Source organism: Girardinichthys multiradiatus, chromosome 22, assembly GCF_021462225.1.
Source record: "Girardinichthys multiradiatus isolate DD_20200921_A chromosome 22, DD_fGirMul_XY1, whole genome shotgun sequence".
NCBI classification, from domain to species: domain Eukaryota; kingdom Metazoa; phylum Chordata; class Actinopteri; order Cyprinodontiformes; family Goodeidae; genus Girardinichthys; species Girardinichthys multiradiatus.
The window spans coordinates 1,998,592-2,017,500 of NC_061814.1; positions in this window are offsets into that span (position 1 = coordinate 1,998,592).

Consider the following 18,909-nt stretch of genomic DNA (forward strand, 5'->3'; position numbering starts at 1 on the left):
GGACAGGGAAGACGGTAAAAATTGATGGGAAGATGGATGGGCCAAATACAGGACCATTCTGGAAGAAAACCTGTTGGAGTCTGCAAGAGACCTGAGACTGGGACGGAGATTTATCTTCCAATAAGACAATGATCCAAAACATAAAGCCAAATCTACAATGGAATGGTTCACAAATAAACGTATCCAGGTGTTGGAATGGCCAAGTCAAAGTCCAGACTTGAATCCAATTGAGAATCTATGGAAGCTGAAGACTACTGTTCACGAACGCTCTCCATCCAACCTCACTGAGGTCGGGCTGTTTTGCATGGAAGAATGGGCAAGAATTTCAGTCTCTTAATGTGCAAAACTGATAGAGACAAACCCCAAGCGACTTGCAGCTGTAATTGTAGCAAAGGGTGACGCTACAAAGTATTAACGCAAGGTGGCCGAATAATATTGCATGCCCAACTTTTCAGTTTTTTATTTGTTAAAAAGGTTTGACACATCCAATAAATTTCATTCCACTTCACAATTGTGTCCCACTTGTTGATTCTTCACAAATTTTTTTTATATCTTTGTTTATATCTATGTTTGAAGCCTGAAATGTGGCAAGAGTTCAAGGGGGCCAAATACTTTCACAAGGCACTGTATATTCAATACGACTTTTCTCACAAAGGTTCTCCCCTCTCTTTCTGCACTTTGTAGAGTGTTTCATACAATGTCATAATAGTGGATTTGTATGTCTGTATGACGGCTCTGCTGGTATCTGACATGACTGAGGAAATAGCAGCAGAATATGGCATTTACAAAAGTTATATATGCACAGAAGCACCTCAAATTAAAACATCAGAAATAGAATATAAATAGAATCATACCAGTTCTTATTCTGATCACTGCTTGTTTGAGCTTCTGTTTCTGTCTATCATGATTCATTAATCACCCAAGTCATATTCTGGCATAAAACTGAACTGCTTGTAGCAGGAACACATCCTTATGTTGAGCTGTCACATCTCCTCTTCTTCATGGTGCTGTATAATAACCCTAACCCTACAGCACAGAAACCTAGAAGTTGCTTCTTACTTGTTTTCTTGTCAAGATTCTAATTTATCTCACACTGCCAGCTCGGTAAAATAGGTACATGAGAGGTCACAGTGGCTCATTGGTGGGTATTGTAGGACCTGCTTTTACAATTTCAGTATGATAACTCCTGTGTGTTACAGGTGACCTTTCCTTTTTACTTTGCATTTGTATTGCATTCAGGATGTTTACTGTATTATTTCCCAAGTATTGTAATTGAAAAATAGAAACTGACATCATTTATAAAAAATGTGCCTAATAAATCAAGCACTGAACAGGGGTAAGCTGCTAGTTAAATTTTGCATACTCCTGTAATTACCATGCCTCTTAAACACAGTCTTGAGTAAATTTTATGACTGTTGAAGCCAAGGTTTTCACCATTCCGTGCAGAGTAACAAACCAAATGAAATAGTTTTTTTATGTGTGCTTATGAGGTGATGGCTAAATGCAGGATTTCAGATGGGAGTAGACATACATAACGTGTGTGTGAGTAACAGGCAGCAGAGATGTGCTGAATCTTGAACACAGCTCTGCCTCTTTATAGGCATTCAGTCAGCAGGAGAAATTGCAGTTACATACAGGTCCTTCTCAAAATATTAGCATATTGTGATAAAGTTCATTATTTTCCATAATGTCATGATGAAAATTTAACATTCATATATTTTAGATTCATTACACACTAACTGAAATATTTCAGGTCTTTTATTGTCTTAATATGGATGATTGTGGCATACAGCTCATGAAAACCCAAAATCCTCTGTTTTTTCCTAGTTGAGCACCAGATTGTTGTGTCTGCGCCAATGCGACAGTTTGACTTCGCTTCTGTAGGTTGATTTGTTAGTCCTATGTTCTCCTGCTCTGGCATCATCCGCAAATTTAATGATCAGGTTTGCCTAGTGCCTGGAAACAGTCATATGTTAGAAGTGTAAACATTAATGGATGTAATGTGTAAAACAGTCTAAAAGTTCTCACTTGTATAGTAAATTGCATTAAAGATAGCTGCAATGCATACATATTACATTTATAATGGAAAAATTACCAAATAAATTCTTGATATCTAAAATAAGGAATGTGTGCTATTTATTACTTCAATTTATATTGTAATAGTGTATAGCCTAGATATAAAATGAATAAGTAGTGTTAACATTTTTTTCCATTTGTAGCATATTTTAGATTCTGTTAGACACGTTTCAAGTGTTTTTTTAATTTTTTGTGTAAAATGAAAAACAAAAAACTCGTGACAATGGGAATAGAGCGCCGCAAGGTCCCGTCTGGTAAAGCTTTGCAACAATGTTTATTAAAGTCAGGATGCATGTATCTGTAGGTATGTTGAAGTGAAAACCCAATAAATAACCAATATCTGAGAAATCAGTTATTTTGCTGTACCATACCCCTCTCACACTGTTGCATATCTGCCTGTCTTTCAACGATGAAGGAAGACACCATGCCACAGGAAAAGAATGCTCCAGCAACACCTTACCATGTATTTAACTCTCTGCATACTCAGTTTGAAAACCTGATAAGCCACTGAATTTTTAGATGCTACTCTATGCAGTCTGCACCAAAGATTCACTTGCCTAGCATACTGAATGCTTGAAACTGGAAAAGGGAACCAGACAGCATGCCTTGCTTTCTGATTAATTCCATTAATAGTTACTTCCTCACATCAAGGGACTCAAAGAGCACTGTAATTGACTTTCCAAATGGTCAGTTAATCCTTAAATCTACAGAAATAATAAAATGAGACAGCAGTGTCACAGCAGAGGTATTGTACCATGTACAGTGTAGCTCAAGACTGTAAACTCCACACCCTGGATCTCAATACACATGCACTTCAATCAGAACAGGAGTATACTGTATCTAAACACATGTATTTCATGACAGCACCGGATGTTTGACAAAACAACCTGTGACATATAGACCCATGTAGTGTGTTTATTAACACAACTGCATACATGGCAAGACACATGACAGAATCACAGATGCCTTAACATAGGATTTTGCCAACAATAAATAAACATATTCACATTAAAGGCTGAATTTAAAAAATTGAAGTGGCAAGAATATGATTCTGCACTAGAAATGCATATATGTTAAGGCTTTTAGCAATTCTTTACCAGGGTCATCAATAATTTGGAAGGATGATGTATTCACATGTTGTTAGACGAAATAGTAGAGAACGTCTCTTTCAACAATTAGCCTTGGCAGTGGAGTTAAGTCACATAGAAGTAATAATAAAATATCAAACTCTGAAATGCAAACCAGATCAGTTCACATGGTCCAACAATGACAACAATGCATTTCAGTGGAGCAGCAACACCACAGACACCCAAATTACTGTTTTTCTCCATTGGGAAGCTACACACACCTCTGCATTGCTGTTGCCTTTTACCAAAGTCTACAAAGACCCTGAAAGCCTTTTAACAAGTGAAAAAAAAGAGTCTAAGTTCGTGTTTTTTTTTTAAGTTGAATGTGGAAGCAGACTTAGTCGGTAGGTGTCATGCAACTTGTTCAGACAGCAAAGGAGATTGGGTGACACCACTCTTTGTCACACTCTTTCACTCTTATTCACTATGTGTCAATACACCTCCCTTCCCCCTTCTCAATCTTTTTCTCAGTATGACTAAACCAGCGAGTGATGACTTGGTGACAGTGCCACAAAAAAGGGCAATTTTGAAGTTAAAATGCAGGGTGCTTGTCATGGGAGACATTGCAGGGGAGAAAGAGGGAAAGGGTGTCTTTGTGAGCATTTGTTCATGTACGTGCTTGTAAAGGCATGATGCATGTTAAACTGACATGTGGTGGGCTAAAGGGAGGGGAAGTGGAAGAGATTTTGAAACGCTATGACTGATGGCTTGATTGTCAGTGCTGCTTTGAACCAGCGTTGCTATAAAAAAGCATCTATAATCTAAACTTTCTGCTCTTGACAAGTGGAGTACTCATTTGTTCAGATTTTTTAAACAGATATGGCAAAATTGGGAATAAGAAAAAAGACCCCAAATAACAAATTGCACTTTTTTTAATAAATGTGATTTACAGTGGCTCTCTAAAGTGTTACAATACACCTGTTACAATACCAGGGTTTTGTGATCAAAAACTACATGACACATTGAGATCAAGTCATGTTTGTAAATGAGATCTAGTTCATAAATACTTTACCTTGTAAAATAAAGGTTTATTTATAATATCAATAATATTAATAATAGATTATTCCAAAACTTATCATTAAAGTGACTTATATCCTGTGCAATTCAGATCAAAAGCAAATCTTTGGAATTATGTATAGGACTATGTCTTACAAGGTATACACCTGCTGTCTAATATAAAAAAACTGACATAAGAGAAATAAAGTTAATCTCTCTTAGTATCATCTACCTGATATTTGTTTGCATCATTTAGTTAACATCATTTGCAGACAGGGGTTCCAAATTATCCTGTTTGTACAAATGTAGACAAGTGAAGATGAAACAAATCTTCAGTATAATATGCGCACCATCATTATGGGACAACAGTGACATTACATGGATGTTTCTCCAAAAGTAATGAAAAGTCAAGACAGGTAAGAAGCTTCTAGCAATAGTAAAGAAGCTGCAAGATTGTGCTTGTGTTCTAAATCTAACATTTTCCTTTCTGGACAAATGGGTTGGTCTGTGAAAAAGAGCCATTTTACCTTTCAAAGAAAACATCCAAGCCTGGCTAAAGTCTTCTAAAACCAAGTGGGTAAATGCTTTATAATCTGATAACCACCTAGACCTCTCAGGTCTTCTGGCTCAAATCTGCAGTGCATATCCAGAACCAGAACCAAACATGGAGAAGCAGCTTTTAGTTCTTTGCTCCACTAATCTGGAATAAACTCCCAGAAAACTGTAAAAGTGCTGAATCACTAAATTGCTTTAAATCAATATTAAAAACCCCCTCCTTGAACCGTCACCTTAACGTGGTGGAGGGGTTTGAGTGCTCAAATGATCCTAGAGGCTATGTTGTCTGGGGCCTAAATGCCCCTGGTAGGGTCTCCCATGGCAAACAGGCTCTAGGTGATGGGTCAGACAAAGAATGGTTCAAGAACCCCTCATGAAGAACAAAATATTGAGGCACGTGACGTCGCCCGGTACGGCGGAGCCGGGGTCCCACCCTGGAGCCAGGCCTGGGGTCGGGACTCGTCAGAGAGCGCCTGGTGGCCGGGTTGCTCCTCGCGGGACCCGGCCGGGCCAAGCCCGAACGAGAGACGCGAGGCCATCCCCCAGTGGGCCCACCACCTGCAGGGGGACCGGTGCAAAGAGGGACCGGTGCAAAGAGGATTGGGTGGCGGACGAAGGTGGAGACCTCAGCGGCCCGATCCCTGGATGCTTAGGCTGGCTCTAGGGACGTGGAATGTCACCTCGCTGGGGGGGAAGGAGCCTGAGCTTGTGCGGGAGGTCGAGAGATATCGACTAGAAATAGTCGGGCTCGCCTCCATGCACAGCATGGGCTCTGGAACCCATCTCCTTGAGAGGGGTTGGACTCTCTTCTACTCTGGAGTGGCCCACGGGGAGAGGCGGCGGGCTGGTGTAGGTTTGCTTGTTGCCCCCCAGCTCAGCCGTCTCGTGTTGGGGTTTACCCCAGTGGATGAGAGGGTCGTATCCCTGCGCCTTCGGGTCTCTGACTATCATTTCAGCCTACGGGCCGAGTGGTAGTGCAGAGTACCCGGCATTCTTGGCGTCCCTGTCGGGGGTGCTGGATAGTGCCCCTCCCGGGGACTCCATTATTCTGCTGGGGGACTTCAACACCCACGTGGGGAACGACAGTGACACCTGGAGAGGCGTGATCGGGAGGAATGGCCTCCCCGATCTGAATCCGAGTGGTGTTTTGTTATTGGACTTCTGTGCTAGTCACGCATTGTCCATAACGAACACCATGTTCAAACATAAGGGTGTCCATCAGTGCACTTGGCACCAGGACACCCTAGGCAGGAGGTCGATGATCGACTTTGTTGTCGTATCATCAGACCTTCGGCCGCATGTTTTGGACACTCGCGTGAAGAGAGGGGCTGAGCTGTCCACTGATCATCACCTGGTGGTGAGTTGGATCCGCTGGAGGAGGAGAAAGCCAGACAGACCTGGCAGGCCCAAGCGCATAGTGAGTGTCTGCTGGGAACGCCTGGCGGAGCCCTCGGCCAGGGATGTATTCAACTCCCACCTCCGGGAGAGCTTCGACCAGATCCCGGGGGATGTTGAAGACATAGAGTCCGAGTGGACCATGTTCTCCACATCTATTGTCGATGCTGCTGCCCATAGCTGCGGCCGTAAGGTCTGCGGTGCCTGTCGTGGCGGCAATCCCAGAACCCGGTGGTGGACACCGGCAGCAAGGGATGCTGTTAAGCTGAAGAAGGAGTCCTATCGGCTGTGGTTGGCTTGTGGGACTCCTGAGGCGGCTGACGGGTACCGTGAGGCCAAGCGTGCTGCGGCCCGGGCTGTGGCAGAGGCAAAAACTCGGGCCTGGGAAGAGTTCGGTGAGGCCATGGAGAAGGACTACCGGTTGGCCTCGAAGCGATTCTGGCAAACCGTCCGGCGCCTCAGGAGGGGGAAGCAGTGCTTTGCCATCACTGTTTATAGTGGGGGCGGGAGACTGCTGACCTCGACTGAGGACATTATCGGGCGGTGGAAGGAGTACTTCGAGGATCTCCTCAATCCTGCCATCACGCATTCCGTGGTGGAAACAGAGGCGGGGGTCTCGGGGTTGGACTTTTTCATCACCCAGGCTGAAGTCACCGGGGTGGTTAAAAAGCTCCGCGGTGGCAAGGCTTCGGGGGTGGATGAGATCCGCCCTGAGTACCTCAAGTGTCTGGATGTTGTAGGGCTGTCATGGTTGACACGCCTCTTCAACATTGCGTGGCGGTCGGGGACAGTGCCTCTGGACTGACAGACTGGGGTGGTGGTCCCCCTTTATAAGAAGGGGGACCGGAGGGTGTGTTCCAACTACAGGGGGATCACACTCCTCAGCCTCCCTGGTAAGGCCTACGCCAGGGTATTGGAGAGGAGAGTCCGACCGATAGTCGAACCTCGGCCTCAGGAGGAACAGTGTGGTTTTCGTCCCAGCCGTGGAACACTGGACCAGCTCTTTACCCTCTACAGGGTGCTCGAGGGTTCATGGGAGTTTGCCCAACTGGTTCACATGTGTTTTGTGGACCTGGAGAAGGCATTCGACTGTGTCCCTCGTGATGCCCTGTGGGGGGTGCTCCAGGAGTATGGAATCGGGGGCCCTTTATTAGGGGCCATCCGGTCCCTGTATGAGCGGAGCAGGAGTTTGGTCCGCATTGCCGGCACTAAGTCGGACCTGTTCCCAGTGCATGTTGGACTCCGGCAGGGCTGCCCTTTGTTGCCGGTCCTGTTCATAACTTTTATGGACAGGATTTCTAGACGCAGCCAAGGGCCGGAGGGGGTCTGGTTTGGGGACCAGTGGATTTCGTCTCTTCTTTTTGCAGATGATGTGGTCCTGCTGGCCCCCTCCAGCCAAGACCTACAGCATGCGCTGTGGCGGTTCGCAGCCGAGTGTGAAGCGGCTGGGATGAGGATCAGCTCCTCCAAGTCCGAGGCCATGGTACTCGACCGGAAAAGGGTGGCTTGTCCTCTTCAGGTTGGAGGGGAGTTCCTGCCTCAAGTGGAGGAGTTTAAGTATCTCGGGGTCTTGTTCACGAGTGAGGGAAGAATGGAGCAGGAGATCGACAGACGGATCGGTGCGGCTGCCACAGTAATGGGGGCGCTGTGCCGGTCCATTGTGGTGAAGAGAGAGCTGAGCCGAAAAGCAAAGCTCTCAATTTACTGGTCGGTCTACGTTCCTACCCTCACCTATGGCCATGAACTTTGGGTCATGACCGAAAGAACAAGATCACGGATACAAGCGGCTGAAATGAGCTTCCTCCGTAGGGTGGCCGGGCACTCCCTTAGAGATAGGGTGAGGAGCTCGGCCATCCGGGAGGGGCTCGGCGTAGAGCCGCTGCTCCTCCACATCGAGAGGAGCCAGTTGAGGTGGCTCGGGCATCTATACCGGATGCCTCCTGGACGGCTTCCTCTGGAGGTGTTCCAGGCACGTCCCACCGGGAGGAGGCCCAGGGGACGGCCCAGGACACGCTGGAGGGACTATGTCTCTCGGCTGGCCTGGGAACGCCTTGGGCTCCCCCTGGAGGAACTGGAGGAGGTGTCTGGAGAGAGGGACGTCTGGGCGTCTCTGCTGAGTCTGCTGCCCCCGCGACCCGGTCCTGGATAAGCGGAAGACGACGAACGAACAATATTAAAAACAGATTTGCTTAGAGTGGCCTTTGACTGTGCTATCTAAACATCAGAATCAGAATCAGAAAAGCTTTATTGCCAAGTACGTTTTTGGACATACAAGGAATTTGTTTTGGCGCAATACAGTACAAATTAAACAGTATAAACATATCTACAATATAATATAAATATATGTGCACAGTTTTAAGTGAGTGAGAGTAAATATAGAGCAGTATAAGATGCAAGAGCAATACAACAGTGCAGGTGATCATTGTGCAAGTATGGCAGTGCAAGTAAAGCAGGAGTCCATGCTGAGCGTTAATGTAACGCATAGAGTTACAGGTTACAGGTGTCCTGTCAGCAAAAAATGGGGGGGTGTGGGGGAAATGGAGAGTGTCAGGGTGGTTTCCGGGCTTTGTTAACCAGGCTGGTGGCAGATGGGAAAAAAATATTATTAGTTAGGTTTTCAGTCTGACTTTCCTTTCATTTTCTTATCAATCATTTCATCATTATTTTTTATTTTTTATCCTTTTTATTATCATCTTATCATTTAAATTATCAATTTTCTTCTCTTTAATTATTTGTGTTAGTTAATTATTTAATCATCTTAATGCCACTGTAATGTACTTTTCTTATCATGCCTCTTTCTCTTTCTCCATGTATAGCATTTTGAATTGTGCTATATAAATAAACTTGCCTTGCCTTGATAAAACCAAAATAGAACTTTTGCCATGTCGCCAGTCCATCGCAGGGCAACACACAAACAACCACGCACACACCCATTCACACACCTAAGGGCAATTTAGAGTTACCAATTAACCTAACAGGCACGTCTTTGGACTGTGGGAGGAAGCCGGATTACCCGGTGAGAACCCACGCATGCACAGGGACAACATGCAAACTCCATGCAGAAAGACCCCAGGCCAGGAATCGAACCCAGGACCTTCTTGCTGCAAGGCAACAGTGCTCAAAGTTAGCCTTCTCACCACAAATTTCAAACAGCTATAACTTTCACATATAGGCTGAATTACACCAAACCTGGTATGATTGATCCCTGTCAGGTGACCAACAATCGTATGTGGTCAAATGATGACATCATCAAAGCCACGCCCCCTGAGAACAGGAAGTCACTTTTTTCGCTTGGAAAGGTCCCTCTTTGGCCCTCTTGACTCAATCAACTTGTCGAATAACAGAAAACAAGTTGGTCTAACTTCGTTTGGAGTACTGATAGTTTTCGCAGGAGGGTGTGGCCATGACGCCATAAGTTTGCCTCCCATTTCCAGATATATAATCTGATCTGCACCAAATTCAAGATCATTGATCCTAGTCTGGTCTTCAAACAAGATCTGATGACATAACTGGTGGGCGTAGCCTACTTTTTCCACAGCACCCCCTTGAAAATCTTTTAAAAATCACCCCAGAGCCATGCTTTGACCGAGGATTGTGAAATTTGCAACACATACAATGAGGAAAATGAGTATTTGAACACCCTGCGACTTTGCAAGTTCAACCCACTTAGATATCATGGAGGGGTCTGAAATTTTCATCTTCGGTGCCTGTCCACTGTGAAAAACATAATGAAAAAAAAAAAATCCAGAAATGACAATGTATGATTTTTTAAATAATGTATTTGTGTGTTACTGCTGCAAATAAGTATTTGAACAACTGCCAATCAGCAAAAATTCTGGCTCTCAAAGACCTGTTACTCCGCCTTTAAAAAGTCCACCTCCACTCCACTTATTATTCTAAATTAGAAGCACCTGTTTGAGGTCATTAGCTGCATAAAGACACCTGTCCACCCCACACAATTAGTAAGACTACTAACACGGCTAAGACCAAAGAGCTGTCCAAAGACACCAGAGAACAAAATTGTAGACCTGCACAAGGCTGGAAAGGGCTACGGAGTAATTACCATGCAGCTTGGTGAAAAAAGATCAACAGTTGGAGCAATTATTAGAAAATGGAAGAGGCTAAACATGACTGTCAATGTCTCACCTCGTGGCGTATCAATGATCCTAAGAAAGGTGAGGAATCAGGCCAGAACTACACGGGAGGAGCTGGTCAATGAACAGAGCTGGCACCACTGTTTCCAAGGTTACTGTGGGTAATACACTAAGACATCATAGTTTAAAGTCATTCATGGCATGGAAAGTTCCCCTGCTTAAATCAGCACATGTCCAGGCCTGTCTTACGTTTGCCCATGACCATTTGGACAATCCAGAGTCATGGGAGAAGGTTCTGTGGTCAGATGAGACCAAAATAGAACATTTTGGTCTTAATTCCACTCGCCGTGTTGGAGGACGAAGAATGATGAGTACCATCTCAAAAACACCATCCCTACTGTGAAGCATGGGGGTGGAACCATCATGCTTTCGGGGTGTTTTTCTGCACATGGGACAGGACGACTGCACTCTATTAAGGAGAGGATGTATTGTGAGATTTTAGGGAACAACCTCCTTCCCTCAGTTAGAGCAGAGCATTGAAGATAGGTCGTGGCTGGGTCTTCCAACATGACAATGACCCAAAACACACAGCCAGGATAACCAAGGAGTAGCTCCGTAAGAAGCATATAAAGATTCTGGAGTGGCCAATCCAGTCTTCAGAACTAAACCCTATAGAAAATCATTGGAGGGAGCTCAAACTCCGTGTTTCTCAGTGACAGCCCAGAAACCTGGCTGATCTGGAGAAGATCTGTGAGAAGGAATGGGCCAAAATCCCTGCTGCAGTTTGTGCAAACCTGGTGAGAAACTACAGGAAACATTTGACCTCTGTAATTGCAAACACAGGCTACTGTACCAAATATTAACATTGATTTTCACAGGTGTTCAAATACTTATTTGCAGCAGTAACACGCAAATAAATAAAAAAATCATACATTGTGATTTCCGGATTTTTTTTTAGATTATGTCTCTCACAGGATGCACCTAAGATGAAAATTTCAGACCCCTCCATGATATTTAAGTTGGAGAATTTGCAAAGTCGCAAGGTGTTCAAATACATATTTTTCTCACTGTAGCTCCTATAAAGAAAGTCACAGAGACATAAAATCTTCTGAGACTGATCTGCCTCTGGTCCCGAACAATATTCACTGATCAGATGCTGACATCTTCGAAGCCCTGCCCCCTGAGAACAGGAAGTGTCATGTATTCCTTTTAAAGGTCCATATTTGATGTCCTTCACCTAATTAATGTTAAACTGTCCCAAGCGACAGATAACAAGATGGTCTAAGATAGAATCCAGTACTGACTTGTTTGACTGGAGGGTGTGGCCGTGGCGGCGTGATGAAGTCTGATGTTAAACCTTGGCCATACGTTTGGCTCTAAATTACACATAGATGGTCCGATTTACTTCAAAATGAAAATGGTTGATCTTTGTCAGCCCCCAAACAGCTCAATTGGATTACATTAGAATTTCGATCAATAGTGCCCCCAAGGACACTTAAAGTGCTCTATCTCCCTCATACATCATCGGATCCACTTGAAATGTAGTATACATGATCATGGGTCAATGCCGAAGATGTTGCCACAGTCAATAGATGACATCATTTAGCCACGCCCACTAATAGACAAGTGAGTGCAGCTTCCATCTGGAAGGTCCGATTCACTCCACACTGAATATGCTTGATCTTTGTAAGCCCCTAAACAGCTCTATTGGATTACATATGAATTTGCATCAACAGAGCCCCTAGGACACTTCAAGTGCCTTATCTCCCTCATAAATCATTGGATCCACTTCAAATGTTGCATACATCATCAGGGATCAATGCTGAAAATGTTGCCACAGTCAGTTCATGATATCATTTCTGCACAGCCCACTAATAAATAACTGAGTGCAGCTTCCATCTGGAAGGTTGGATTTCCCCCAAATTTTAAATGCTTCTCACCAGACCAGAACTCTGCATGACCAAAGATCATATGACATGTCGCTCACAGTCCCACCTAGTGGCGATGTGTGGAATTGAACGGCGGCCTCAACTGTGGCCGAGTTGTACTGAGCTGTGAGGGCCTTCAATGATGCTTGCAGCTTTAATTACTATTGCTTTTATTTACTTCTAAAGACAATATACAGTACAGACCAAAAGTTTGGATACACCTTCTCATTCAAAGAGTTGTCTTTATTTTCATGACTATGAATATTGTAGCTTCACACTGAAGGCATCAAAACTATGAATTAACACATGCGGAATTATATACTGAACCAAAAAGTGTGAAAAAACTGAAAATATGTCTTAAATTCTAGGTTCTTCAAAGTAGCCACATTTTGCTTTGATTACTGCTCCGCACACTCTTGTGATTCTGTTGATGAGCTTCGAGAGGTAGTCACCTGAAATGGTTTTCACTTCACAGGTGTGCCCTGTCAGGTTTAATAAGTGGGATTTCCAGCCTCATAAATGGGGTTGGGACCATCAGTTGTGTTTTGCAGGAGGTGGATACAGTACACAGCTGATAGTCCTACTGAATAGACTGTTAGAATTTATATTATGGCAAGAAAAAAGCAGCTAAGTAAAGAAAAACGAGTGGCCATCATTACTTTAAGAAATGAAGGTCAGTCAGTCTGAACAATTGGGAAAACTTTGAAAGTGTCCCCAAGTGCAGTCGCAAAAACCATCAAGCGCTACAAAGAAACTGGCTCACATGAGGACCGCCACAAGAAAGAAAGACCAAGAGTCACCTCTGCTGCGGATGATAAGTTCATCCGAGTCACCAGTCTCAGAAATTGCAGGTTAACAGCAGCTCAGATTAGAGAACAGGTCAATGCCGCGCAGAGTTCAAGCAGCAGACACATCTCTAGAACAACTATTAAGAGGACACTGTGTGAATCAGGCCTTCATGGTAAAATAGCTGCTAGGAAACCACTGCTGAGGACAGGCAACAAGCAGAAGTGACTTGTTTGGGCTAAAGAACACAATGAATGGACATTAGACCAGTGGAAATCTGTGCTTCGGTCTGATAAGTCCAAGTTTGAGATCTTTGGTTCCAACCACCGTGTCTTTGGACTCAATGTATTTCTTGTGGGTCTCAAGTTCTTTAGAAAAATTAAGGATGTCATCCAGATATCCCAAAACATAATGCACTAACATATCCCATATCATTCTCTAGAGCTTTGGTTAACCCGAACAGCATCAAAAGAAGCTCGTAGTGACCTGTGGGGTTGTTAAATGGGATTTTCCACTCATCCCCTCCCTAATTCAAACTAAATGGTGAGTGTTCCTGGGGTCCAATTTAGTAAAGACGCGAGCTCAATGGATAAGGTCGAACGCCATATTCATTAGAGGATAAGGGTAACCAGTCTTAACCATTATTTTAATGAGTCCTTGATAATCTATATGCGGACTTAGGAAGCCATCCTTGTGCCTACGAAGAAGCAGCCAGCTCCTGCTGGTGATGATGAGATGTGAATAATGACATCTCTGAGGGCTTCATCGATGTTTGTTTGCATAGAGACTCTCTCAGGCGAATACAAGGAGAAAAGATACCCCTTAGGGGGGCAGGTACAGGTCAATCATAGGGTCTATGTGGGGGCAAAGTGGTAGCTTTGTGTTTGCTAAAGACTTCCTTATGGTTTTGGTATTCCATAAGAACCTTTGGATGATCTGGGTTGGTATCTTTGGTCTGCTCTGTGCTAGAGACATTAAGGCAAGAGGACAAACAGCGCTCTGACTAGAGTTGACAAAATAATCAAAATATCTATAGCTGACACCAAAAAACATGAAATACTCAAAGATTTGTGGCCAAAATCAATATAAACTAACCCAGTATTATTTGTCGAAATTGTCACACGTTTTCCGGTAACAGTGCAGCAAAACTAGAGACACTCAGCCCCTTCCCTCACCGAATTTCTGCTGGAAATTTTAAACTGCTAATATGGTAACTACAGCCAGAACAAAAAAAAAAAAAAAAAACCATATGTTTACCTCTTTAGGCAACAGGGCAAACACAAAACCTTTTGATAAAAAAGATTTAACGGGGTGGTGAATAATACATCATTAAACATCTGATCATTATTAGTACTTATTTCTCAAATAACATGTGAAAGCAAACTTCAAAGTGAATTATGTTCTGTTGTAGCTCAAGTCACAAAGTAGGAACAGTGCTGACAGCGATTAAACTCATTGAAAATAGACCTCATCCATCTAATCAGTAATCCATCCTTCCATGCAGCACGCCAGCCAAAGAGATCTTGAAGCAGCTTGCTGTTCATCATCCCTCCATCTATTTTGGCCGAAGCTCCAAAAAGTAATTGAAATGTTCATGTAGGTGTCATGATCACAGAAACAGACAAACACAGTCCATCCCTCTGTGGTTTGCTCTTCATCTTCATCTTTTTCTATTTCTCTTTTATCACCGCTTTGCATTTCTCTCTCTTAGCCACTCCAGCAGAGCCAGTGGTCAGGATTTGTTGTATAGTCCTGGACTGAAACATTACTCCTTGTTCCAATAAAAAAATGTGTTAGTGTTCTTCCCAAAAGGATTTTTTTTTTTTGCATGTGTCTTTGAGATTTGTGTGTTTTGAGAAAACAGATGTAATATCACAGAGAACATCTGTCTCCTGTGTGTTAAAAAGGGGAATGAATACGCAAAACTGTACACTTGGATGGATTTAATGTATACTTGAGCCTGACATTGAGTGTGGGCTGATGTGTGTGTCAAAGGCTTTCATCAGCTTTTATAGCTCCATAAATACGCCTCTGGATGGTTGAAGAAGGACTGTAGTAATATTCTTAATTTGTAGTGATATGATCCATGAAATTGTAGGACTACTGTAAAGCAGATAAAAATTAATGGTGGACACTGTTCATACATCAATATTCAATTATATTTTGAGTACAATACAATTACAGACAAGCACAGAGACCCAAGTCTCAGGGTAAAGCCCACCTACTACTTAGTTTATTGTTTATCCTGAAACATACAAAAGACAATGTACGATATGGGGTTCACAAGGGAAAAGTAAGAATCTCCACTTTTTCGTGTTTTCACAAGTAAAGGTTTCATAAATCCCAAACTGTATTTAAAAGTCTGCAATCAGAGTAGTGTATTCCATTCCAGATTTGCCTAATCCATATATTAAAGTTAATATGCTTATCTTATTCAAAATGTTTTCCTAATGTAGAATTATCTCTTTTGAATTTAATTTGTACCACATATTGCATCTAGGAAGTCCTTTGAGATTGAGATTTTGCGCACATTGATGTTGCCAACTATGTTGTAGTGAATAATTGTAATTCTGTTTTGCAATAAAATTGCTCAGTAAAATGTTAGTAAGTCATTTGCCACAGCAACATCAAAATGCATTGCATTATGTGTAGATGTCTGGAACCAATGTATTGTACTCCATGAAAAACAGCAGCCATTCCCTACTGTAACAAAATGAACACTTTACCACAGGACTTTTACACACGTGGACAAACTTGTTGGTACCTCTTGGTTAATGAAAGACCAACCCACAATGGTCACAGAAATAACTTGAATCTGACAAAGGTAATTTATGAATACAAATTCTATGAAAATGAACAAATGAAAGTCAGACATTCCTATTCAAACATGCTTCAACAGAATTATTTAAAAAAATAAACTTATAAAACAGGCCTGGCCAAAAATGATGGTACCCCTGAAAATAATGTGGCCAAATCAAGGTGTGTCCATTAATTAGCATCACAGGTGTCTATATTCTTGTAATCAGTCAGTGGGCCTCTATATAGGGGTAGAGGTAGTCAATGTGCTGTTTGGTGACATGGTGTGTACCACACTCAACATGGAACACAGGAAGTAAAGGAAAGAGCTGTCTCAGGAGAGAAAGAAAATTATAGACAAGCATGTTAAAGGTAAAGGTTATAAGACCATCTCCAAGCAGCTTCATGTTCCTGTGACTACAGTTGCACATAGCATTCAGAAATTTAAGAACCATGGGACTATAGCCAACCTGCCTGGACTTGGCTGCAGGAGGAAAATTGATGACAAAAAAAAAAAGAGGCGGATAATACGAACGGTAACAAAAGAGCCCAGAAAAACTTCTAAAGAGATTAAAGTTGAACTTCAAGCTCAAGGAACATTAGTGTCAGATCGCACCATCCGACGTTGTTTGAGACAAAGTGGACTTAATGAGAGACAACCAAGGAGAACACCATTGTTGAAAACAAATCATAAAAAAGCCAGACTGGAATTTGCCAAACTACATGTTAACAAGCCACAAAGTTTCTGGGAGAATGTGCTATGGACAGATGAGAGAAAAACTGAACTTTTTGGCAAGGTATCAGCTCTATGTTTACAGATGGAAAAATTAAGCATATGAAAAAATGAACACTGTCCCCACTGTGAAACATGGAGGAGGCTATGTTATGCTCTGGGGCTGCTTTGCTGTATCTGGCACAGTGTGTCTTGAATCTGTGCAGGGTATAATGAAATTTCAAGACTATCAAGGGATTCTAGAGAGAAATGTGCTGCACAGTGTCAGAAAGCTTGGTCTCAGTCGCAGGTCATGGGTCTTTCAACAGGATAATGACCCAAAACACACCTAAAAACACCCAAAAATGGCTAAGAGGAAAACATTGGACTATTCTTAGGTCACCTTCTATGAGCCCTGACCTAAATTCTATTGAGCATCTTTGGAAGGAGCTGAAACATGCTGTACGGAAAAGGTACCCATCAAACCTGAGACAACTGGAGCTGTTTGCTCATGAGGAGTGGGCCAAAATACCTGCTGAGAGGTGCAGAAGTATCATTGACAGTTATAGTAATCATTTGATTGCAGTGATTGCCTCAAAAGGTTGTCCAACAAAATATTAAGTTAAGGGTACCATCATATCAAGATATTTCTGTGACCATTGTGGGTTTTTCTTTCATTAACCCAGTGGTTCCCAAACTTTTTGTCCTGGGCCCCCTTTTGATTTATAGGTAAATTTTGCTGCCCCCCAGCCCAGCACACATTGACCCTCCAACCAGACACACGTATTTTGTTTTCAAACTCTATTGCAATTTATTTTACAGCTCAGTAAACTGCAGTAAATTACAGGTTGCAATAAAATAAACTAGAGTCATTCAAGTAACAAAACAACAAACCATTTTACCTTTTACAGTGTAAATATTTCAAATGTAAAATTTTTTACAGTATAACAATATTCAACATTGCTATTAACACGTTTTTCAAAAATGTGAAAAATTGGTGTAAAACACAAACAACTCCCTGAGAGGAAAAATAAGGTTTCTTGTGAAAACGGCATCTTTCATATATTTTTAGTGACTGGTGTGAGCCTGCTTGTTGCTGCAGATCTTCTCAAATCTGGGTTGCAGATGTGAGATTGCCACTCGAAGTTCGTTTTCAATGTCCAGCTTTGATTTGTATTTTGTCTTGATTGAGGCCACTGCAGAAAAACCTGTCTCACAAAGGTAGGATGTGGCAAAAGGGAGAAGTATGGCCAGGGCTCTCTTACCTAGCAGTGGATAATCTTTCTCCACTCCAATCCAAAATGCAGCCAGTGTCTTTGACTTAAACTGTAGCCGCATTGTTGAATTAGAGGTGACATCAATGAACTGTTCCTCCTCTGATGTGCTGAAGTTTGTAGGTAGTTTTACACTGAAGGAATCACAGATCCAGTCATATTCTTTGGAATCCTGCACCAGGAAATATCTCAGGAAATGTTTCTGAAGGACAGAGATGTGTGCTCGCATGCATGAGATGACTGTTCTGCAGCTTGTTGTCTTCAATGAATAATTTCAAGTTCTCAAATGAGTCCACATTATCGTTTTTCAGTCGCTGCTGCCAAATCTCAAGATTTCTGATGAATTATGTGATTTTATCTGCCAGATGTGGGAGTTGTGTGTTTGTGCCATGCATCTGCAAATTCAGTTCATTCACTTTTAAAAATATGTCACTGAGGTATGCAAGTTTCATCAGGAACTTGTTACAGGGACATTTGTGGGCAGGTCCACAGCCTTCTTCCTTCAAAAAAATGCGGATCTCATCTCGCAGATCAAAGACCGTGGACAACACCTTCCCACGTGACAACCATCGGGACTCGCTGTGAAACAACACGGCTTTGTGCTCAGAGTCCATTTCCTCACACAGTGCCGAAAAAAGACGGGCTTTGACAGGTCGTGTTTTTTTGTAGTTGACCGTGGCGATGACATCGGTCATTACTTCATTAAGCTCGGAACTGTTTAGACGCCAGTGGTATGTGGTGTATCATGCAGTGTGTCCACTGCACATCAGGGGAGACGCGCTTGATGAGCGCTTGCAGCCCTCCTCGTTTCCCAGCCATAGTCTGCGCCCCGTCTGTGCAGATCCCCACACAGTCCTCCCATTTCAGATTGGCCTCTTTCAAGTATGAGTCAATGATTTTAAACAGTAGCTCTGCCGGGAACTTGTTTGCAGAAAAGCAAATCCTCCCTCATGTCATCTCCATCTATGAATCTGACGTAAGTTATCAGTAAGCAGTCTTTGTTACCATCAATTGCTTCATCCATCTGCAGAGCAAAGCGGCTGTCATGCACCTTGTCATTAAGTTGCTCCTCTATGTCCTTTGAAATGTCATTAATGCGCCTACCGATAGTATTATTAGACAGAGGAATAGCCCGTAGTTTGCTGGCTGCTGTGTCATCAATTATAGTCG